This window comes from Trichosurus vulpecula, chromosome 2, assembly GCF_011100635.1.
Source record: "Trichosurus vulpecula isolate mTriVul1 chromosome 2, mTriVul1.pri, whole genome shotgun sequence".
NCBI lineage: Eukaryota > Metazoa > Chordata > Mammalia > Diprotodontia > Phalangeridae > Trichosurus > Trichosurus vulpecula.
Genome location: NC_050574.1, coordinates 76,834,992 through 76,860,297, shown reverse-complemented (window position 1 = coordinate 76,860,297; position 25,306 = coordinate 76,834,992). Strand labels below are relative to the sequence as shown.

The window sequence follows — 25,306 nt, the reverse complement described above, 5'->3', positions numbered from 1 at the left end:
CTTTTCATTGGGTTCATATTTTAGTTTGCATTGTAGTTGTTTTGTCCTTTCTTCTGGCTCTCCTCGACAGAAGCGTGCTCAGTAAACATTTGTTGAATGGCATTGTATTCTGCATCTGCCCTTGTTGTCATGGCCTTTAGAGCATTTCTTTTGTTCATTTTGTGCTGTTGTTGCCTGTAGAGCCTTGGAGGCTATAGGGTCACCTCCAGATGGTGCCATCTGGGCTAACTGGACTTAGCCTTGTTGACCTGGGGCTGCTTAGCACAGCGTTGGCATTGCTACTCAGCATGGCATACCTACATCAAAGAAGGCACTGTGCTGTATGGGCAAAGCAGAATTACAGTAGCTCAGAAGAAACATGAGATGTGTGAATTTAGAGACATCTCTACTCCAAATGTTCATGTGAACTATTTGTGCCTGACCTGTGGTAGAACCCATATTGATCTGATCAGTTATAGTCAAACACGCTGTACCTTGACCCCAACATAGTGATATCATTTTGGTTGTCTTTGAGAAAGAAGGGCAACAACCAACACAAACACACACTCAAAAGTTCGTGCTATGCTGATCATACTTTGGGTAATAGACACATATCATCTTAGGGGTCATCTAGCCATCAATCAGTAGGTGTTTGTTGAATTAGTAAGCTCCTACTATGTGCCAAGAACTGCCAAGCTACCTGGGGTTCAAGGGAAAAACCTCTACCCTTAAGAAACTTATTTTCTATTTGGGGAGACAACATGTACACATCTAACTATGCACAAAACATATTCACAAGTACGGTAGTTCTGGTGGGGGAAATCCCATCAGCTCAGGCATCAGGAAAGGCCTCATGAGGTAGATGATGACTTAGCTGATCTTTGAAGGAAACTAAGACTTCTAAGAGGTGGAAGTGAGGGGTAAGAGAGGACGTTTCAGGCATGGAGGACAGCTCGTGCAAAGCCACACAGATGGGTGATGGAATATTGTGTGTGAGGAGCAGCACAGTTTGGTTGAATCATCGAATGCATAAAGAGGAGTAAGTAATGTGTGATAATGCTGGAAAAGTGAGTTGGAGCCATATTGTGAAGTACTTTAAATGTCAAGTTTCTATTTGACTCTAGTGGTAGTAGGGAGCCACTGGAATTTATTTTGTGGGGCAGTAATGTAGTCATTCATGTACTTGAGGAAAGTCACTGTGGTGTCAGCTGTGTGGATGACATAGGAATTTCCTCTATTCCACTCAGTTCCACAAGTTTTTTGAGTTCCAAATTTTCTCTCCCTCTCTCTCCTCCCCCCTACCCCCCAAGACGGCATGTAATCCAGTGTAGTTTCTATATACACCTTCACGTTGAACTTCTTTACATAATAGTCCAGTTGTAAAGAAGAACTACAACCAATGGAATGAATCATGAGAAAGGAGAAACGAAACCAAAAAAGAAGAGAAAAAAGAGAGCAAAAAGTTTGCCTCAATCTGCATTCATACTCCGTAATTCTTTCTCTGGGTGTGCATAGCTTTTTCTATCATGAGTCTTTTGGAGCTGTCTTTGAACCTTGCATTGATGAGAGGAGCCAAGTTATCAAAGTTAGTCCTTACGGATACTGTGTGTCTGTAATTGTGTATAATGATCTCCTGGTTCTGCTCCCCTCACTCAGCATCAGTTCATATAAGTCATTCCAGGTTCTAATGAAGTCCATCTGCTCCTCATTTCTTATAGCACAATAGTATTCCATTACATTCATATACCACAATTTGTTTAGCCATTCCCCAATTGATGGGCATCCCCTTGATTTCCAATTCTTTGCCACCACAAAAAGGGCTGGTATAAATATTTTTGTACATACGTGTTCCTTTCCCACTTGTGTGATCTCTTTGGGATATAGTCCTAGAAGTGGTATTGCCGAATCAAAGGATATGTACATTTTTATAGCTTTTTGGGCATAATTCCAAATTGCTCTCCAGAATGGCTGGATCAGTTCAGAGCTCCACCAACAGTGTAACAATGTTTGAATTTTCCCACATCCTCTCCAGCATTTATCATTTTCCTGTTTTGTCATGTTGGCTAATCTGACAGGAGAGATGTGGTACATAAGAGTTGTTTTGATTTGCATTTCTCCACTCAAGAGTGATCTATAGCATTTTTCCGTATGACTATAGATATCTTTAATTTTTTCCTCTGAAAACTGCCTGTTCATGTCCTTTGACCATTTCTCAATTGGGGAATGACTTGTATTCCTATAAATTTGGCTCAGTTCTCTGTATATTTTAGATAAGAGGCCTTTATCAGAGACGCTGGTTGTAAAGATTTTCTCTCAATTTTCTGCTTCCCTCCAAATCTTTGTTGCATTGGCTTTATTTATACAAAAACTTTTCAATGTAACATAATCAAAATTATCTATTTTGCATTTTGTAACACTCTGTCCCTTGATGGGTCATGAATTCTTCTCTTTCCCATAAATCTGACAGGTAAACTATTCCTTGGTCTCTCAAATTGCTTATAGTATCAGCCTTTATTCCTAAATATGATAGTGTTTCATAACTTGGGGTCCTTTTTAAAAAATATTTTGATCACTGTATGTCATTATAATTGGTTTCCTTTGTAATCTTTTTTTTTTTTAAAGGTGTTTTATTTATTTTTAGTTTACCACACACGGTTCTACATGGTTTTGAGTTCCAGTTTTTCTCCCCTCCCTCCCCCCTCCCTCCCCAAGACGGCATGAAGTCTCCTATAACTGTCATGTATAACTTCGCATTGAATTAATTTATGCTCTAGTCAAGTCGTGGAGAAGAATTTTGACCAATGGAATGAATCATGAGAAAGAAGAAACAGAACCAAAAAAAAAAAAAAAAAAAACAAAAAAAAAAAAACCCCAAAACAAAACAAAAGAGAAGCAGAAAAGGCGAGCATGTAGTGTGCCTCAGTCTGTATTCAAACTTTGCAGTTCTTTCTCTGAATGAAGATAGCATTCTCCATCGTGAGTCCCCTGGAGTTGTCCTTGCCCCTTTAGGTTGCTGAAAGAAGTGCAGTATGTCAGGGTTGGTCCTCACGGAATCCACATATCTGTGGCTGTGCACAACGTTCTCCTGGCTCTGCTCCGCTCACTCAGCATTATGTCGTGTAGGTTTTTCCAGGTTGTTATGAAGTCTGCATCATCCCCATTTCTTATGGCACAATAGTATTCCATCACCTTCATATACCACAGCTTGTTCAGCCATTCCCCAATTGATGGGCATCCCTTTGCTTTCCAATTCTTGGCTACCACAAAGAGAGCTGCTATAAATATTCTTGTACATATGGGTCCTTTTCCCGCTTGCATGATTTCTTTGGGATACAACCCTAGAAGTGGTATTACTGGGTCAAAGGGTATGAACATTTCTATAGCCCTTTGGGCATAGTCCCACACCGCCCTCCAAAATGGCTGAATCAGCTCACAACTCCACCAGCAATGCAACAATGTTCCAATTTCCCCACATCCTTTCCAACATTTATCATTCTCCTGATTTGTCATTTTAGCCAATCTGACAGGAGAGATGTGGTATCTAAGAGTTGTTTTGATTTGCGTTTCTCTAATCAGCAGCGATCCAGAGCATTTTTTCATATGCCTGTAGATAGCTTTAATTTCTTCCTCTGAAAACTGCCTGTTCATATCCTTTGACCATTTCTCAATTGGGGAATGGCTTGTATTCCTATATATTTGGCTTAGCTCCCTGTATATTTTAGAGATGAGGCCTTTATCAGAGATACTAGTTGCAAAGATTTTCTCCCAATTTTCTGCTTCCCTCCAAATCTTTGTTGCATTGGCTTTATTTATACAAAAACTTTTCAATGTAACATAATCAAAATTATCTATTTTGTATTTTGTAACACTCTGTCCCTTGATGGGTCATGAATTCTTCTCTTTCCCATAAATCTGACAGGTAAACTATTCCTTGGTCTCTCAAATTGCTTATAGTATCAGCCTTTATTCCTAAATATGATAGTGTTTCATAACTTGGGGTCCTTTTTAAAAAATATTTTGATCACTGTATGTCATTATAATTGGTTTCCTTTGTAATCTTTATGTATTTCATGCATTTAATGACATTCTAACAAGGGATACATGGGCATCACCAGAGCACCAATGGAGTCATGACACAGTTTTAAGTATCTCTGCTCTGTGATACTTTGCTAAGTAATCATCCAGCCTGCCAGAGGCTTGAATGCCAGAGAAGGGAAGATGTTGGAAAGATAGAGATGACAAGATTTAGCAACATGTTGGCTATGGAAGGTAAAGAAGAATGCAAAGTGGAAGATAATACTGAGATTATGAGTCTGAGATGGTGGAAATATGGTGGTACCTTTAACAGAAATGGGGATATTTGGAAGAAGGGAGGGTTTGGAGGGAAATATAGGAGTTCAATTGTAGACTTGTTGCGTTCAGGATTATCACAGAGACATCTAGTTTGCAATATGCAATAGGTCATTAGTCGGGATTGAAACTAATGGAAAGGGAGATATATGACTGAGACTAGATTTGTAAATTTGGCAGTCATTGCCATAGAGATGATAATTAAACACATGGAAACTGAAGAGGTTACAGAAAGAGAGTGAATGAGTATTATGGCTTTCAAAATTGTTTTTACAGTTTTGTTATTGTGTAAGTTGTTCTGTGTTTTTTTTTCTGTTTAGTTGAATAAAATAAGTCTTTTCAGAATCTGAAGCAGCCTCCTTCATCCTTTCTTATAACACAATAATTTGTTCAGCTATTCCACAGTTGATAGACACCACCTTAATTTTCAGTTCTTGGCCGCCACAAAAAAGAGCTGCCAAACATTTTTGTACCTATGGGTCTTATACCCTTTTGTTGCAGATTTGGTAATTAGGAGATCATTGGCCTCTTTGAGGAGAGCAGTTTCATTTGAGTGATGAGGTCAAGTGCCAGATTAAGGGTTGAGGAATGAATGAAAGGGAGGAAGTGAAGGCAGGAGCTTGGCAGAAATAACAACCTATCCTGTGTGATTCTTACGTGTCCTCCCACAATGGGCCATAGAGTATGATTTATATTTTTACACTATGGGAGAATATGTCAGATCATTAAGAATTTATATTCACAAGATACCTAAATGAATTGCTGTCATTTTGAGGTAGCTTCCAGCAACAGTTTTGGTCTATAGCTATTTAATCTGTTTCGGATGGCTTAATGGAATGAGTTAGAAGGTCATGCTTGGAGTCAGTAAGAGCTGGTTTGAAACCTGCTTCACACATTTGTGGGACCCTGAGAAAATCATTTAGCCTCTGTGAGTCTTCATTTTCTCAGCTGTAAAATGCGATAACATAGCATCTGCTTTACTGTAGATACTACTTTACTTTGCTGTATCAAATGACAGTGTATCTAATACTCTTTGCAAAACTTTAAAATGTTCTATAAATCTGAGCTATAATTTTTTTCCTCTTTTCCTTTGCAAGCCTAACTAAGGAACTAATTAGATGTCCTTTTATAAAGCCCCAGAAGAACCCCTGTTTTGTTATCATTATTAGTATTATTTGTTGTTATTGTTGCAGGTGTGAGGGCATTTAAAGGACTTGAGCCAAGAGGGTTTGCTGGTCCCCATCTGGAGTTTTTGACTCCTGGAGAGCATGACTTCAAGACAGTTACTTGCAGACTGGCTTCTTTGCTTACCAGCAGATGCTTTGTGTAGTCTTGTATCTTTGTTATCAGCATTCTCTCCTCTTCCTTTGTTTCTAACTAATCCTCAGGGATGTTACTGCTGAGCGTGTTCTGCTTTTCAGTAAGTAAAATCTTTTAGTTTCACTATGCAGTAGCCTCATAGCCTAGGAGAAATATTTTAAACTGGAGTATCAGTTTAGATTGTTGTTTTGAATAAGGAGGATAACTCATGGCCATTTTTAGCCATTTGGTTTACCTTGTTTCTTTTCTCTAATAAGACTGGTGCTAGAATTGGTTATAATGAAAGATACTCCTGGGTTGGTAGGGCATTACTCACAGAAAGTTGCTTGAGAAAGGGTTGTCCTCAACTGTGCTGCCGTGTTCCTCAAAAAAATTTAAAAGAAATCAAATTATGCCCCTTATTGCCCCTCAGAGCATGCAACCCAATATTTACAGGCTTTCATTTACTGTAGAATAACTATATGGAAAATGAGTGGAATTTGTAGCGGGTATCTAGAGGCCATGGTTATCCCAGAAGAGTTTGGTAAGGAAAAAATATCACACTTAGATCATGAGTGATACTTTGTAGAGATAATATTTTTGCTCAAGACCTTTCCAGACAAAATGCAGATTTGTTGGGTATGCACATGCACTTGAAGCCAAGGAGTTAATTCCGATCTGTCTGACAGAAGTGAAAGAGAACAAGACAACCTTGAGACAACTGTAAAGCACAAATTTTATATTCTAATTGGACAAAATGCACAGATGTCCATAAAGGAAACTTTGTGATAATCCGTGTTGTACCTTCTGGGAATGTTGCATCCTGTTTCTTCTATTGATAATTCATAAGATCTTAAAATATCTGTCCAAAGTCAACTTCAGAGACCATCATACAATAGGCCTGAAATCCAGGCCTTCTGCCCAGTTCTGTGGCCTTTTCATTATGGGATCCACATGGTGCGATTGTTTTTTCCTTTGAAACTTGGACTGGATTGAACTCTTTTCACTCTTTCAGCAATGATTCTCAATTTCTTCTCTAGTGTCACTTATGCACAATAAAGTTAGAAGGCTCCGATAGTTTGTTTCACAGAAGAGGTTAAGGATGGCTTTTGATTGTCATCACTCATGCATTATTGTCATTTTTGTTTCAAGCACTCAGGTTTGTTTTACCTTTCAGCCACCTGTGACTACCTTTCTTCAGGGATGTCTATACAGAGCATACCTATCTAGGATTGTCTGAAATACATTATGACAACATTCTGTCACACAACTTTGGAAACTTGTAACTTATTTGAGACAAGCTAGTATTTGACTGATATGAGCTCCTCCGTTTTGTGACATTGCTCCTTTGGACCTGTTCCTGTAAAGGTTGTTTCAACTAATTGTGAAAGTAGCTAAAAAGACTGACATCAGAAAGCAGGTATTTTACCTGTTGATACTTGGTGTCAAACTAATGTTTGTTTCCTGAGCACTATTTCCATCATCTGGTACGTTGTATAGAAGAAATTTATCTTTTTTTTTAATTAGTATTTGCACTTTTATTTTTCATTGTTTTCTGGAATTTTCATGGCTAAACCCTATCTTTTCTTGCTCAGTAGTTTCATACTTTAGTGTGCCTATAACTAGGCCATACTGTCTAGCAACTCTGTGTACTAGAGATTAGGAAGATATTAATGTAATTTGAAACCACAGTTTCCAGGAAATGAAACGCAGGATTGCTGAATCAGAGAATGTGGCTTTTATTAAATTAGTTGTTGCAGGAGGGAACAGTTGGTTTTGATCCCAAGTGGAAAATCAGTTTCAAATAAATTTGCCAGCCTACACAGTTCTTAGTAAATGATCACATTTGTAGTTCTTCCAGTTTGTGGTTTTAGTAATCTTCTGTCTTCTTAGTTATGTTTATGGCAAAGAGCTGATTCAAGTGAAGTGATCCTCTTTGTAAATACTCAAAATGTGATGCATTTTGTGAAGAAGTCATCATTCATGAAACTTATGAGTGACCCAGGAATTGAGAGCGTTGGGGGAGAAAGGTTTGCTGCTACTAATGCTTACCTCTAAACCACAGTCAGCTGCCTAGATAGCTGCTCAGATGTTTTGGGGAGTTCAGGAGAACATGATAATTTGGGTAGGAAATCCTTTTTTTCTTTCCAAAACTGCTGCTGTAATAAACTGTAATAAACTATGTTTAGATCAGAGTAGTAATATCATTCAAGAAAAATTGATCAGCTATCGGGTCTACAAAATGCCCACTACTACCTTTCCTTACTCTCATTCTAAAAACATAAAAACAAAATTTAAAAAAATCCTCCAAAATATATTTAACTTAAATGTGTCCAGCTTTCCTCATGTCCCTTGAAGCTCAACATATCCCAATAGAAATTTTGGGGGAATGTGGGTGTGGTGGTAGAGGTCTCAATGAGAGAAATTAGGTTTAAGTGGAACCAAGCATAGTGGGACAGTTGGAGTAGAAATGAGATTACAGTCAGATAGAGAAATAACAGACTTTTTGATCAAGGAAATGGAAAACTTGTAGGTAATGATTATATCCTATACCTGGAGTGGAGATGTTCTGAGGAGGTGAGAATTTCACAGTTGCTTTCATCTTGCGAAATGATAAATTTCTGGAGATGATGAAGTCCAGGAAAGTAGTTGGACGGGAAATGGTGAGGAAATTCCTCTGGCCTCTAGAATTCCTTGCCCTAGCAGTAGGGCAGCAGGTGGGGAGGAGAGGAAGTCTAGGAGACCCAGGTGTGGAATACTTGAGAAGGAAGAATGACTTGAGGAGAGCAGTAAACAATCACCTCGAAGATTCGAATATTAAAATTAAAGGAGAAAGTGGTGGCTGAATAATAATGTTAGAGGGAAAGTCTGGCAGTGAGAGCAAGGGATATTTTGACTCCATTATGTAGGACTATTGTGTGTATGTGAGGTGAAGGGGTGGTGAGTGAATGAAAGTACAGATAGTGCTGGTAAGTATGGTCAGAGATGGAGAGTCATCTGGGGGAAGCCAAGTATTAGTGAGAACAAATAGGAGGAAAGAATGTGAGAGGAAGAAGTCTAGAATGACGTTTGTCACTATGGTATGACATTTCCAGAGGGTATGTTGGAAGGCATGATAAACTGGGTTGGGGTGGTGGTACCTGGGCCCAGGATGGGATAAGAAAGAGAAGTGAGGATTGGGAACAGTTTGCTATTAGATGGCCAGTGATTGAGCAGTGCAGGGATAGAGGGAAAGTAACAGGTGCTAGGAGTTTGTTAACTTTGTGTGGCTTGATTGTCCTTTTATGCCTGCTCTTGATGTTCATTTTATCTTGATCTTAACATAATTGGTGTGGTCAAAAGGATTTCGAGCATGATGGGGTCAGCCTAGTGTTTGGCGTGTACTGCTACTTAATTAATGCTTGTTGATTAATTGATATCACTCACTTCTGTTTCCTCTTCTCCTTTCCCTCTTCCACTCCCCATATCCTTGGCTGGAGCAGCTGTTCAGTACCCATTCTCTTGGGCGCTTTAAAATTGTCCCTGACTGTATTGAAATTTCAGTGCGCGTGTGCTGCTTCCCTGAGTAGTAATTACTAACCGCAAAAGTGTTTTGACCACTGAAGGTTGGTAAAAATAGAAAGTGGTATCACTGGTAAGTGTAAAAGATGATCTTTCCATCAGTTCTGGCATCCTGGTTCCAGTAAGTAACTCTCCCAGTATTTTGAAAGAACTCTTTGTTCTAGTATGTTCTTGTTAAGTTACAGCATATTGTATGTCTTTTGAAACTAATGTGTTTTGAAGGCCTTGCTGATTGTTTTAATTTAAATACTTTATAATTGTTTATTATATTCAGATACGTTAGCCACCAAAAATTATTAAAGTATGAAGTCCTGACCCTGCCATCCAAGGCCTTTCATAATCTCACTCCAGCCTACCTGTTAAACCTTATTTCTAACTATTTTGGGTTCTGTTACACATAAACCCAACTCAGCTCTTTGTCTGTCATCATGATAATGCTGTCTTCAGTCTCACTGTCTTTTTCCCTACATCCCTGTGCCTGCCGTTGACTCCCCCCAATCTCTTTCTTTCAGTGATGTCCCTTTTTTCCTTTTAAGCCAAACTTGACTTTGGGCAGCTCCCTTGGCACTTCCTCCCTCAGATTTGTCTCAGCAAAATTCTCCCTCTTCAAATTCCTTAGAGTGCTTCACCCAGACTTCTCTTTTGCACTTGTCTCCCTCTCTCTATTGTAATTATTTGTTTACTAGTCCTTCCCTTGCAATTAGATTGTAGGTTTATTATGTAGTAAAATTATTTTAAAAATGATTCCAAAAAGTATAAAATTATTACTGTTTTCTATTTTTAAATCACCTTGATTTCTTTTTAAAAATTTTTCAGTTAAAAAAAAAATCTATTTTTTCTTTCTCCAGTCCCCCAAGCTTTATTGAAAAAGAAAGGAAAAAAACCCAAAATCCATATAACAAGTATTCATAGTCAAAACAAATTCCTTTATTTAGGTGTGTATAAAAAATATTTGTCTCAGTCTATACCTAGAGTCCATCCCTTCTCTATTAGGGAAGGTGGGTAACATGTTTCATTGTGGTTGGTTGTTACTTTGATCACAGTTCCTAAGTCTTTAAGATTGTTGTCTTTATATTATTGTTATTATATAAATTCTACTCCTGGTTCTGCTTGCTTCATTCTGTATCATTTAATGCAAGTTTTCCCAGCTTTCTCTGAAACTATCCTCTTCATTTCTTATACCTCCATGTCGTTCCATTATGTTCCCATGCCCTATTGTTGTGTTCAGCTATTCCCCAACTGATGGGCACCCCCTTAGTTTCCAGTTCTTTGCCACTGTAAAAAAAAAAAAAGCTGCTGTAATATTTTTGTACAAACAGATCCTTTTCTTCTTTCTTTGCTCTTTTTGGAATATAGACTGGTGTAGTGATATTGGGGGATAATCCAATACTGGTGTTTGGGATATACTGGTATTGCTGGGTCTGAGGGGTAAAACACAGGTGTTCATTACACCATTACTATTTAATACAGTGCTAGGAATGCTAGCCATAGCAATATGACAAGAAAAAGAAATTTATAAGCATAGGCAAAAAGGAAATAAAATTAATTGCTTTCTGCTGATATATTAGTTTACTTAGAGAATCCTAGAGAGTCAACTAAAAAGTTAATTGAAACAATACCTTTAACAGTTCCAGTATGTAAAATAAATCCACACAAATTATCAGCATTTCTATATAGTGACACCAAAATTCAGCAGGAAGACAAAGAGAAATTCCATTTAAAATAACTAAAGAATGTATAAAATACTTGAGAGTCTACCTGCCAAGACACAGGAGCTATTAGAGCACAACTACAGATCTTAAGTAAGGAAAGATCTGGGCAGCTCAGTGGATAGAGTGCCAGTCCTGGTGTCAGAAGATTCATCTTCCTCAGTTCAAATCTGGCTTAGCTGTGTGATCCTGGGCAAGTCACTTAACCCTGTTCCCCTCCATTTCCTCATCTGCTAAATGAGCTAGAGAAGGAAATGGCAAACTACTCCAGTGTCTTTGCCAAGAAAATGCCAAATGGGGTCACAGAGAGTCAGATGTGACTGAAAAATGATTGAACAAGAAAAGACAGATATAAATAATTGGAGAAATACTAATGGCTCATGGGTTTGGTTTTTTGCTAGTTATTTAGTTTTCAAAGAGAGCACACTGAGGTCCCCCACTATTAATTATAGTTTTACTATTTCTACCTGTAATTGAAAATTTAACTTTTCCTATAAGTATTTGGATGCATTGTCATTCAGTGCATATATATTTAGTATTGATAATTATTTCATTGTCTTTGCTACCTTTCAGCAAATGTTTATTCTCTATCTCTTTTAGTCAAGTCTGTTTTTTTCTGTAGCTTTGTCTGAGATCATGATTGCTACTCCTGCCTTTTTTACTTTAGCTGAAGCATTACACATTTTGCTCTAGATCCTTATTCCATATGGCTTTGGTGTCTGAATCTTGAACTTTAAAAGTAAGGAGTCTGTTGTTGGATTCTGCTTTCTAATCTGTTCTGTCCTCTGTTTTAGGGGTGAGTAGAAGGTACAGTAGATAGAGTACCTTGCAGTCTGAGTTCATATCTGGCCTCAGACGCTTATTAGCTGTGTGACCCTGGGCAAGTCACTTAATTCTGTTTGACTTAGTTTCCTCATCTATCAAATGAGCTGGAGAAAGAAATGGCAAATAATCCCACTATCTTTGCCAAGAAAACCCCAGATTCACAAAGAGTTGGACACAACTGAAACCACTGAACAGTAACAACTGTAATCATACCATTCACATTTATGTAATTGTGTATTTCCCTCCATGCTGTTCTCTTATACTTTTCCCTCTCTTTGTTTCCTGTGCTTTGTCCCTACCTTTATAAGCTAGAACAATGTGATGAGTGAGAAGTATGCTCAGGGGTTCAACTCTTGCTTTATTTCTTCTAGGAATTCCAATTGAATTCATTCCCAACATATGTTTTTCTTTGATGCTTTGCTTGTAGATTTTTTTTTTAGTCCAATCTCCTCTGGGTTTCTGTCTTGGGCATCTTTGTCATCATAGTAGCTCTTTATGCTGGGATTCCTTTTTTATTTGTTAATTCTTCCACCCTTGCTTCCCAACTTTGGATTGCATTTCTGGAAGGAATGTTTAGGCAGTGTTTGGTCTTTTTTTATGTCCTGGTTCTTACTGCTTCTTTCTCGCCCTTGAGTGTTTGTTATTCTAGGATCTCAGGAACAGCTCAGGATGGGAACCTACAGGCTTTTAGTGTCCTCAGAGTGGTCTCATAAATGGTCAAGACTGTTGCTGGACTCAGCCAAGTCAGCCAGCTAGAAAGCTCTGAAGGCTCATAATGATAATGCTATAGGATCCCCTGTGATCTGAATTCCCTGCACTGGTTATTCTGCTCTAGGTTTCAGACTAAGGGGCTGGATCCGAGACCCTGTTCTGCTAGGGTGTCAGAAAGGGTCAGAGACACATAGCTGCTAGTAGTCATAGCTACCTCTAGGCACAGGTCCAGGTCCTGTTCTCAGTGGATCTGGGGCCTAGCTCTGGGGTCTGAACAACAGGTTACCAATTAATACTTTTTCATTTCTTGAAGCAGGCCCCCCTGTTGAATCCAAGAGCTCACCCCTCAGGCCGAATGTCTCTTGTTCCTAGCTAGACACTTTGTTACCAGGTCCTGAAGAGCTAGTGCTCTCTCTTGCTCTCCCGTGCTTACTCGCGCGCTCTCTCTCTCTCTCTCTCTCTCTCTCTCTGCCTCCCTCTCCCTTCCCCTCTCCCCCCTCCCCCCTTTTCTTCTTTCTCCCTCTTTCCTTCTCCCTCTCCCTCCCTCTCCTCTCTTTCTCCTTCTCTCTCTTCCTCTTCCTCCGTTTGTCAATGTCTCATGTTCTCTTTCCTCGTCTGGGCTGGGAAAAAAAGACTTGTGATTTTTTTTTTCTTGAATTTCCTGATCAAAACTTGGCTTAGTGCATTTTCTAGATCTTTTTTGGAATACTCATGAGGGGGATCTGGCTTGTACTGCTTCTCTCTACTCAGCCGTCTTAGCTGGTCTTCCCCAAATTGTTAACTTTTTTGGCAGATTTTTTTTCTATTTTGGCCTACGTATATTGTAAAAATTATATATTTAAACAACAAAAATCCTGCTTTTTACCCTGTCACCCTAATTGAGAACTAAAGAAAAATAAAATCTATTACAAGCATGTATAGTTAATTAAAGCAAATGATCTCCTTCTACACTTTGAGTCCTTCACATCTTAATCAGGAGATAGGTAGCATGTTTTCTCTAGAAATGTGTTTGGTCATTACAGTAATAAAAATTCACAATTCTTTGAGTTGTTTGCCTCTGCTATATTGTTGTCATTGTATAAGTTCTGTTCAGTTCATTCTGCATCAGTTTTTACAAGTTTTACCAAGTTTCTCTGAAGCTATTGCCTTCATCGTTTCTTAGAGCATAATAATATTTCATCACATTTACATACCATAACTTGTTCATTCATTCTTCAATTTGAGCACCTCCTTAATTCCCATTCTTTGCCATTTCAACAAGAGCTATAAATATTTTTGTACATCGTTAGAGTTTCTTTTGTTTACAACTAATCCCTTCCTTAAACTACCTTCCCTCTAATTCTCCTTCCTTTTCTCTTTTCGCTCCTATTTCTCCTTTTAGTGAAATGTATTTCCATACCCAGCTGTGTGTGTTTGTATTCTTTGTTTCTTGAATCAGTGCAATTGAGAATAACATTCAAATGTCAGCTCCACTTCCCTCATCCCCTCCTTCTTGTGTGTATACATGTCTGCTTGCACACCCTAATTATGTGAATTAATTTCTCCTAACCTTCCTTTCCCTCCCTACCCCCTCTTCCTCTCAAGACTACTAAGACATGAGATGACCACTCCCAGACCCTGCCTAATGAGACTTCCTAAGTGACCCCCTGATGATGATAGGTTTCAGAGGGGATACGTGTATATATCTCTTTGTATGAGTACAAGCAGTTTATCCTTGTTCGGTGCCGTATTGCTCATTCATGCTTATTTTTCTTTTGTGTTATTCTTAACTCCTGTGTTTGAACTTCAGATTTTCTCTGCGGCATCAAGAATGCTTAGAAGTCGTCTATTTCATTAAACGTTCATTTTTTCCCCTGTAGCATTATACTCAGTTTTACTAGATAAGTTGTACTTGGCTGTAAACCTATTTTCTTTGCCTTCTGGAATATCATATTCAAAGTTCTCTACTTCTTTACTCCTTTATCCTGTTGGCTCCTTGGGTACTTGAATTCTTTCTTTCTGACTACTTGCAGAATTTTTTCTTTGATTTGAAAACTCTGGATTTTGGCTATGATGTTCCTGGGAGTTTTCATTTTAGGGTTTCTTTTTTTTTTTTCAATAGGTTTATTTATTTTTAGTTTTCAACCTTCACTTCCATAAGTTTTAAATTTCCTTAAAAATCCCTTCCCTCCCTCTCCCCAAGACAGCATACAGTCTGATATAGGCGCTATATATATATTCCTATTAAACATTTTCATGTTAGTCATGTTGTATAGAAGAATTAGAACGAATGGGAAGAACCATGAGAAAGAAAAACAGAACCAAAAAAGAAAATAGTCTGCTTTGCTCTTTATTCAGATTCCATATTTCTTTTTCTCTATGTGGATGGCATGTTCCATCATGAGTCCTTTGGAATTGTTTTGGGTCCTTGCATTGCTGAGAAGAGCCAAGTCTGTCAAAGTCAGTCATCGCACACTGTAGCTGTTACTTTGTACAATGTTCTGGTTCTGCTTACTTCACTCAGCATCAGTTCATATAAATCTTTCCAGATTTTTCTGAAGTCCTTCTATTCATCATTTCTTATAGCACAATAGTATTCCATTACATTCATATTCTACAACTTGTTCAGCCATTCCCCAATTGGTGGGCATCCTCTCAATTTCCCATTTTAGGGTTTCTAATTTTTAGGAAGTGACTAGTAGATTCTATTTCCACTTTGTCCTCCGGTTCTAAAAAGACTTCTTGAAATAGAATGTCTTGCCTCTTATTTTCTCATGGTGTTCAACTAGTCTAATGATTTTTTTTTTTAACTCTTCATCTCTTCTAGGAATCGTAGCTGAGTTTGTGTCTAAGCCGTGTTTTTCCCTGAAGCTTTGCTTATAGATGTTTTGCAGTTGTTCTCTTATGTGTTTGTATCTTGACTTTGTCTGTCACCATACTAGCTCTTTATGGTGGGATTCTTTTGTGGGGGGGTGGTGGTCTATTCTTCCAACCTACTTTCTGACTTTGAGCTTAGTGTCAGAGCTTGGCTCTGCATACTTCTGGAAGGAAGGTCTGGGCTGACCCTGTTGTTGCTTTCTTAGGGCATTGAATGTTGTATTATTTCAGGATCTCAGGGACAGGCTGGGGGCCTACACACTTCCAGTGCTTTGGTTTGATACATTAGCCCCTGTCAGCTAGCTGGAAAGCTCTGTTGGCTCAGAGTGACAGAATTGTAGACTACTCTTTTGGTTTGGGATTTTTGCCCTAGATATTTTGCAGGCTGGGTTAGATGTTGGAACAAAGATTTCCGCTGTGCCCTTGGTGTTTGAACCACACCTCTGCTGCTTGTTTCAGAACCTCCTTTCTCGGTTCACTGCCCAAGGCCGCCTTATCAGGGGTCCCACTGCCAGCTGGATGTCTTCTTCTTAGTCCACCCTGGATCTGTGATCCAGAACTAGGTAGTGGGCAACAAAGCTGCCATTTGGCACCTATACCTTGTGGTGCCCTGGTATGGGTCTGGGGTGCTCCAGTATGAATCTGGGTCTACTTCTTGATTTGGTGCAATTTCTTCCTGGGCACTGGAATGCTCTGCTTTCTGTGTGCTCCTGTGCTTTCTGCCTGTATAGTCTAGCTGGGCTGGACAAATTACTCCCTGTGACTTTTTCTAGATTTCTTCAGCAGAGTCTGGTACGTTATTTGGGTCTATTTGGAAGAGTTTTGTGGAGGGGAGCTCAGCTGTACTGCTTCCCACTTCACCATCTTGGCACCATCTGCTGCTCTCCAATTTCTTTATTTCTATTATGAATTTGTTAGATATTTCTCTATACAAAGAAGAGTAGGAAAAACAGGTTGCATATGAAACTGAATCTTAACTCGGTATAATGTTTTTCAAAATTTCAACAAGGAAACAGGAAATCGTCTCCTTTTCACATTTAACACGTTCCATGTCCGTGGTCCCTTCAGAACTTCTGGTCTTTTCTGTTTATTTTTAAGTTATTCATTTATACTCTTCCACAGACTAGTCCTTTCTTTCTGATACTTTCTCTAATTTAACATATATCTATGTCTATATATCTTATTTGTTCACAGTTATTTGCATGGTTCCCTCCTACTCCACACCCCCGTTTGATTGTGTGTTCCTTCAGGGAAAGGACTTTTTTGCCTTTTTTTTTAATATCCTCAGTAATATTAGCTAGTACTTATATAGCCCATTAAGATTTTCAGAAGGCTGTATAAACATTATCTCATTTTATCCCCGCAACAACCTTTGAGGTAGGTGCTATTATTATCCCCATCTTACAGATGCGGAAACTGAGGCAGAGAGCGGTTAAGTAACTTGCCCAGGGCCAGCCAGCTCCATTTGAACTCAGATCTTCTGACTGAACCACTGTATAACCTCTCTTCCTAATAATAATAAATGCTCGTTGACTTGCCTTTTTAATGATCACTATTACTATCCCCTGCCTCCTTCCAAAAAACCCTTCCATAATAATAATAATAATAGCGAACATTTATATGTGCATAGCAGGCACTGTGCTAAGCGCTTTACAGTTGTCTCATTTGATTCTCACAACCACCCTGGGAGCAAGGTGCTTTTAGTATCAACATTTTATAGATGAAGGAACTGAGGCAAACACAGGTTAAGTGACTTACCTGGGATCATATAACTAGTAAATGTCTGAGGCTGGATTTGAACTCATGGATTCCTAGGGCCTTGGCCCTAGCTGTCTCAAATAAGTATAGTCATGTTTTAAAAAATGCACGCTTCAGCTATGTCTGAGAAGTGATGTCTCTTTTTACACTTCTAATCAGTTGCTTTTCTCTTGGGAGATAGAGAATGTGGTTCGTTATCAGTCTTCTAGAGTTGTTTCATTTATCATAGTTCTGCTTTACGATGTTGTAGTCTGAGTATAAATTGTTTTCCTGATTTGTATCAGTTCTTACAATCCCTCCCAGGGTTCTTTGAATGTGATAATGATTCATTATTATCTGATTGATAATTGATATACCATAATTTTAAAAAATTAAATTAAAAAATTTTAAATAAAGAAAATCCACATATTCTCCCTCCTACTCTTTCTCCTACTAGTAAAGAAAACTTTTGTAACAAATAGGCATATACTATACTCTAATTTGTTTAGCCATTCTCCAATTGATGGGAAGCTTCTTTTATGCCAGTTCTTTGCTACAACAAAATATTTTATTGTAAATATTTTTCTATGTATGGGTGCTTTACCTCTGTCTTTGATTTCTTTGGAGGATATAAACTAGTAGTGGTTTCACTGGGTTAAAGGCTGTGCCTAAACTCCGTTTAAAACATAACCTTTTTGAGTATAATTCCAGATTGCTTTCCAGAATGGTTAGACCACTTCTCAGTTCTACTAGCAATGCATTAATGCACCTGTCCTCCTATATTCCTTCTAACCATTGTCATTTTTTTCTTTTTTGTCACACTAGCCAATCAAATGGGTATGAAGTGAAATCTCAATTGTTTTAATGTTTCTTTTATTTTTAATAATTTGGAGCATTTTTATATGATTGTTGATAATTTTGGCTCTTTTCCCTTGAGAATTGCCTTATTTGTAGCTTGTGAACATTTATTTTTTGTAAAAGAGTTCTTTTATATATTTGACTCAATTTTTTTATAGATCTTGGAGATATTATACCTTTATTGGAGAAACTTGCTGCAAAAAAATTTTTCCCCTGGTTAACTATTTTCCTTCTAATTCTAACTGCATTGATTTTGTTTCTGTAGAACCTTTTCAGCTTCATATAATCAAAATTGTACATGTTTTTCTCTGATTCTCACTTATTTAGTTAAGAACTCTACCCCATCCATGGTTGTAAAAGGTTTTCTTCTGTACTTCTCTAATTTATTTTTAATGTGACCCTTTTATGTCTAAATCATGTATTCCTTTTTAGCCATGGTATATGATGTACAGTGTTGGTCTATACCTCATTCTTTAACAGCTTTTGTAAAATACTGAGTCCTTATCCTAGTAATTGGAATCTTAGGCTTATCAGATACTATACTATGCTGATGAACTTTTCCATTTTCTAGCCAGTACCAAATAGTTTTATTGATTAGTTTTAGATTAGGTACTACTATGCCCCTTTCCTTATCACCTTTTTAATTCTTTGCCTTTAAATTCTTCCTTCAGATTAATTTTGTTGCTTTTTTTCTACTTTACTAATGTTTTGTTAGTTTGCTTAGAGTGGCCTTGAAGCCGTAAATTAATTTAAATAGTATTGTCATTTTATTATATTAGCATGACCCAATCACAAGCAATATCTCTTTGGTTAAAGTGTGGCTCGTTAAGTGGAGTCTTATTTTTATGTCTTGTAGACTTTAAGCATTAAGTAATAAGAATATAACTCTTCTTCAGGGAATTTGACCCAGTTTCTCAGTGTGATTTCCTCTCATTTCAGAATAATTGCTTCCTGACATTGCAGTTGGAGAAATTTAAGACGCTGCCAGTGCCCTTTTTGAGAAGGTGCAGTTTTGGGAGGGGTGTAACCTGTCATTGTTCAAATAAGGTAAATTGATGGGCCACAAGAGGAAGTAACATCCTTATTTGAGAGTAGAAATTTAGTTTGTAATAAGATTCTTGATTTTTCTTGAAAATGCTTTATAAAGATATTATTAACCACCTACTAGTTATTCTTTTTATAGCTCTTAAAAATTAAATTTCTTTTCAGTCAGTGAAAAATATATCTTCTTTCCCCTCCCCATTGCTTGCTTCTGATTGAAAAAGGGGAAAAAAAAAACCTGTGTCACAAAATATATAGTCAAGCAAAACATTCCTATATTGGCCATGTCCAAAAAAATATACATCTCAATCTGCCCTCTGAGTCCATCACCTCTCTTTTAAGATGTGGATCAACTAGTTATTTTAAGGAATAATCTTTCTAATCTACCTGTGAAACCAGATGTTAAAGGAAAACTTTGAACCTATCAGGTTCTGTTCTAAGTATGTTATAAAAATCAAGTTTTCTAAATCATCTGTTTCTTGTATCAGATACTAACTGAAATATTTCCTGATTTTCCTCATTAGAGGAATTTAGGATTTTATTTTTATAAGAAATCCATTTTGTATTATGGACTGAGTATCTTAGATCTAGATAGAAATAGAAAAAATTCCTTTAATTTCTGTGATGCCTTTTATTTGATTGCTTAATTTCTATGATGCCACTATTGAGAAAAACAGTTTTAGAAATTCTCTTTTGAGAATATCTATGGCATTTCATTGTTGACATGTTTCTGTAAAAGTCTTCTGGAAATAGGTGTGATAAGTAAAGGCTAGGCTTGGCTATAGAATGGGAACATGTATAGTTGATAACATGGGACTAGAGCACAGGAGAGATTAGGGAAGGGGAAAGTATCTGGAGGAGAAAGGAATGAACATTTTATATAGCTTCTGTTACATTCCAGGCACTGTGCTATATAACCTAAGCTCTTTACAAATATTTTACCTTTATAATAATCCTGTGATCTAGGTTCCATTATTATTCCCCACTTCACTGGTGAGAAAACTGAGGCAGATAGAGGTTAAGCGACTTGGTCAGGATCACCCAGCTTGTAAATATCTTGAGGCTGCATTTGAACTCAGGTTTTCCTGATTCCAGGCCCAGCCCTCTATCCACTGAGCCACCGAGCTAGTTGCCTAGGTCTGAGAATCCTCTGCTTAGGGATAGGGACTGGACCTGTGATTTTATTAATAGCAGGCACCCTCTTCTTCTGCCTTTCCTTCACCCTTTCTGATGACCATCAGTTGCTCAGAGCCTATCTGAGCTGTTTGATTTGCCAACTCTGTTCCTGCCAGTGAGATGGAGGATTTCTAGGCCTTAAAATCTGCCCTCCCACAGCATTCTGAATTCCTGTAGGCCTTACCATGTACCCTGACTCCACCCCTCAGAGATGCCCTGGCACCATCATCTGTTTTACCAAAGACCCCTGGGCCTTGCCATCTATGCTACTTAGTACTTCTAGGATTTTACATTTTCCTGGTAGCTTGAACTTTCCTTGTCTTTCCCAGTTAGACTGTTAACTTGAGAACAGAGACTGACTTGATTTCTTTGTCTGTAACCTCAGCACTTAGCAAATGCTTTCCACATAATTAGCACTTAATAAATGCTTTTTCTTTCATTCATTCAGTAACTCGCCACTGTGCAGTTAGCCTTTTTGCTGCAGTTTATAATCTTAATTATTCCGTAGAGCAGAAGTGTCCGACTCATTGGCCAGGCCTCCCTAATGCATTGACCGTATTAAAAGTAATTGGGAAATATTTAACAAAATAAAATAAAAACACAATACAACATAGATAATGTTAATTTGTGGTTTTCCAAGTCAACATGGGGCCCACAGAGATCCTTTCCATTTAAGTTTTACACCACTGGCCTAGAGCACCAAGATCTTATGTGTCTTACCTAGGGTCGCATAGCCAATATATGACCATAAATGAAACTTGAACCCAGATTTTCTTGGCTTCAGGGCCAGCTCTCGCTTTACTATGTCACTCTGCACAGAGATGATAATTAAACATTTTGGAGTTAATGAGATCATCTAACAAGTGAGTAGAGAAAGAAGAGAAGAAGGCCTAGGACAAAACACTGGGGAATAGCCACACTTAGGAGTAACTTGACAGCTTAGGAGACAGTATGTCAATTAAGTGAGGAGTCAAGAATAACTAGAAGTTTGAAGACCTGAGAGACTAAAACAGTGGCTATGATAAGGATAAAAATAGGGAAATTTCAAATAGAGGTGGTTGAGAAAAATAAAATTGTAATTGAGACTTACCACTCCTGCTCATCCTGAGTGATTCACTTTTTCTCACCAAAAAAAGCTGTTTGTACCCTACCATGGTGTGCGCTGGCCACCCCACCCCCACCCCCTCCTTCCATCAAGTGGAATGGTGATTTACCAATTCCTGCACCTGATACACACAGCTACAGGGGAGCCCAGCAATAAGAGGTGTGGGGGAACAGTGTTGGAAGGCAGGGCTTCTGTTGGAGAGTTCCTAGGTGATTTGGGGAGATGGGAGTGTACCCTCCTTCTTACCCTCTAATTGGGTGATTACTCACTCCTCGGGCCAGTTCCACCTGGGGGCCAACTGCTATACAAAGAACAACAAAAAGTTATTTTTAGTATAAGAAGCTGTGAACTTCTATACGATTTTTTGAAGTATATGTTAGAATGAACATGGTAGTATCATGAATGAGAGGCCTTGTGGTATAGTGGACAGAGAGCTGGCTTTGAAGCAGGAAGACTTGAGTTCAAATGTAGCTTTTGATACATACTAGGCATTTGTTCCTGGGCTCTTGGCAACCTCTAAGAGTATAAGTTTTGGAGACAATGCTGACTTGCATTAGTAGAGGAAGTTTCCTGGCTTGGGAGTTCCCTATGCCAGTGAAATCACTGGTCCAGTACCAATTTCTATAACTTAACTGTACTCACTAATCTTTGTTTCCTTCTGTATCTCCTATTCCCTTTTTTTAAAAAAATATTTCACTGATGCTGTGCCCTCCCCCAGCACTACCCAGCATTTCCTCCTCCCCTCTCCCCTTGAAGCCCCTTGTAACAAGTATAGTTAAGCAAAACAAATGACCACATTGGCTATTTCTGAAAATGCGTCTCATATTCTTCACTCTAATGTGTCACTTCTCTGCCAAGAGGTAGTAGGAGGCACACTTTATTATCAGCCTCATGAGGTCATTGTTGTTCACTGCATTGATCAGAATTCTGAAATCTGTTATTTTCCTTTAAAATAATGATAAATGTAAAAGATAATAGTTATTTTCTTTTATCCTAGATGCATTAGTTTTGTTTGTGCAAACACTTTACAATTTCATGTAATCAAAATTGTTTTGTACTTTTCTCTCTCCCTTGTTTGGTTAAGAATACATCTCTTACTCATAGCTGGGAAAGATATATAATCTGCTTCTCTAATAAGTTTTTTTATGACAGTAGTCAGGTCATGTGTCCATGTTGAATTTGTTGTGGAACATAGTAGAAGATGGTGGTCTAAGCCTAATTACCGCCAGGCTGCCTTCCAGTTTTAATTGTAACTGATGTTTTCAGATGTATTGAACACTGGGTTATTGAGTTCTATTATTTTTGATTCCCCCCTCCTCTAGTCTGTTCCATTCATCTATTCCTCTGTTATTTTGTTGTTGTTGTCGTTCTGTTGTTACAGTTGTGTCCAACTTTTCATGACCCCATTTGGGGTTTTCTTGGCAAAGATACTGCTTTGCCTTTTTCCTCTCTAGCTCATTCTACATAGGAGGAACCGAGGCAAACAGGGCTAAGTGAGTTGCCCAGAGTCACATCTAGTAAGTTTCTGAAACTGGATTTGAACTCAGGAAGATGAGTCTTCCTGACTCCAGGCCTGGCATTCTATCCACTGTGCCACTTACCTGCCCCTCTGTTACTTAACCACTATTAAACAGTTTTAATGATTCCTGCTTTATAATGTAGTTTGGGATCTAAAGTGCTATTCCTCTCTGCGTCAGATAGGTGAATCTTTTATTACGTATAAAAGTATAGGCCAAGCGCTGTACTAAGCACTAGGAATACAAATACAACCAAAAACATAATTTCTATCCTTGGAGATCTTACATTCTAATGAGGTAAAATGGTGCATGAAAAGGAGCTGAGAGGGTTTTTGACCACTCACAGGTAAAGTATAAAAGTCCAGAGAGTCAGAAGGAGAATAAGGTTAGAGTGTGGTTGGCATGGGCACATCCTCAAGTGGAAGTCCCAGGTAAGAGCTCACCAATCAAAAGAGGTTGCCACATTGCCATAAATGAATTTTATCATTTTACTGAGCTCCCCAAAGTATTCCTCTAATAATTTGATTGGTATATCATTAAAACTATAATTTAACTTTGGTAATAACTTCAATTTTTTAAAAAATTATCTTATTTGTCTTGTCTTTTGTCATTCTATCATGTTCGTTTCCACACGTATATATTCTCCCTTCACCCCTACTTAGCAAGCTATTCCTGATAACAAAAATTATATGCCTCTGCATCTTCATTTGGGAGATGAAGGTGCATTTTCTCAATTCTTCTGTGTACCAAGGTTGGCCATTATAAGTACACAGCTTTTAGTTTCATTTTATTCTTTCTGTTTCTATTATATATATATATTCTTTTGTTTCTGCTTCCTTTACTCCATATCAGTTTATATCTCTTCCCATGCTTCTGAATTAATTTTTTTGTTTCCCTTGTTATTTTTTGTGGTCCAGGAATACTTAATTGCATTAATTTACACAGTCTATCCATTCCTCAGTCTACAGCTCTCTACTTTGTTTCCAGGTCTTTACTACCAAAGAAGTGCTGCTATGAATATTTTGATGTTTGTGGGTATAGTTTTAGGAGGGGGCTCAGAGGGGAAGAGGATAATTTCAAGATGAAAAAAGGTAACCTCTCCATTGGAAAGGAAAGAGGGAGCTTCTGGTCATTTTTCCCATGCTGCCCTTATGGCAGTTGTCTATAATCCGAGTAATATTTTTCTTTTATGTAGTTGTTATTTGTCATATCAAGATTAAAACGATTAAAACTTAGATACGTTCAAGTTAATGTTTTATGTTACACAATTTAGTAGCTTAGCTGATTAAGAAAGCTTCAAAGCAAGCTCTTATATTGGCATTAGAATCATGAAAGAAAGATTAAATTATGCTTATTTTATAGTTTCACTATTAAGTATGTCTTCAGTGTCTGCTTTGAAAATCGATATTGTTTTCCAGATAACCAGAGTAATTAATTATGAATGATTTAGATGCAAGGTTCTGTTAAAGTCACACAAGACAATCAGTAAATATCTAAGGATATCTAAGCATCATATGGGGGGCAGAGGGGAGAGGCTGTGTGCTTAACTAGTAATGCTGGTCTTTGGAGCCTGCAAATAATGTTGAGCCCACTAATTAGCTAGCATTTATTATTATCATTGTCCATAATGATAGTAGGTAGAAGGCCTCAAAGTTTGTTTTAAAAAAAAAAGTGGAGGTGGAGGGGAACTGTTTTCTTAGGCAATGTCTGTGTTTAAATTCAGAATAGGTGATGATTGTGGATAAAGATTTGCTTCTGAAAATGAAAAGAAAACATTCTCATGCTATTGTGTATTCTTCTATAAGTTGAAAAAACCCTGAAATTGCTGCATTTGGCCTTCCCAGAGGGATGCCAGGGGATGAGCTTCTGGGGATAATCTTGACATTTTTTTTTTCTCAATGTGGTGTTCACTCTTTTGAAGGTAATAAAAAGCATTGATCTGTAATTGCTTGGATTAAGCTGGATTTAAGACACCTATTGGGTATGCTCTCAACGCAAAACTTACACACTAATAGGGGCTATTGCAATGAAAAAAAAAGGTTCATGGCATCTATCCCTTACACAGAAGACTCCTTAGCTTTTTGCCACTGGTACCTTTTCCTACTAACAACCAGGAGTTTAGTAGTTTCTCTCCCAATGACTGTGACTTTTGAGATCACAACCTTTTTGTCTTTTATTTTCTTTGTTATATTACTTCTTCCTTAGTCCATTTCACCATAACATAAGCTTAGTAAGATTGTTCAGACTGTACAGTATGGACATATCTGGATATAGATTATACACACGTAGATGAATCACAGGTATGCATACTCCCTGTTGAAACTCCTTTGATCCAAAAACTCAGGAATACTCTGTGTTATGGACCTGTGGAACCAGTGAGTGAAGATTGCTCTAGGATCAGAGATAAAGCTGGATTGACAGGGACTGACCTGGCCCTGTTTAAAAAACAAAACAAAACAAAAAACTTGCTGGGGCCCAATCCATTTAAGAAACAATAGCATAAAATACTTCAATTGAGCAGAGAAGAAGCTGTTCAGATCTGTGGCCAGCCTTGTAGTCTCCTCTGAGGGACAATGTCTTTA

At 38.0% G+C, this 25,306-nt stretch overlaps 1 protein-coding gene across 1 annotated transcript in view; it reads left to right on the top strand.

The window, feature by feature from the left end:
- The window catches only part of THRAP3 (thyroid hormone receptor associated protein 3), a 76,315-nt gene that overhangs the window by 7,440 nt on the left and 43,569 nt on the right, over nt 1-25,306 (top strand). The window contains exon 3 of the mRNA XM_036744306.1: nt 18,825-18,932. The gene's annotated coding sequence lies outside the window, so the exon portion shown is untranslated. The remainder of the gene's footprint in view (nt 1-18,824; nt 18,933-25,306) is intronic.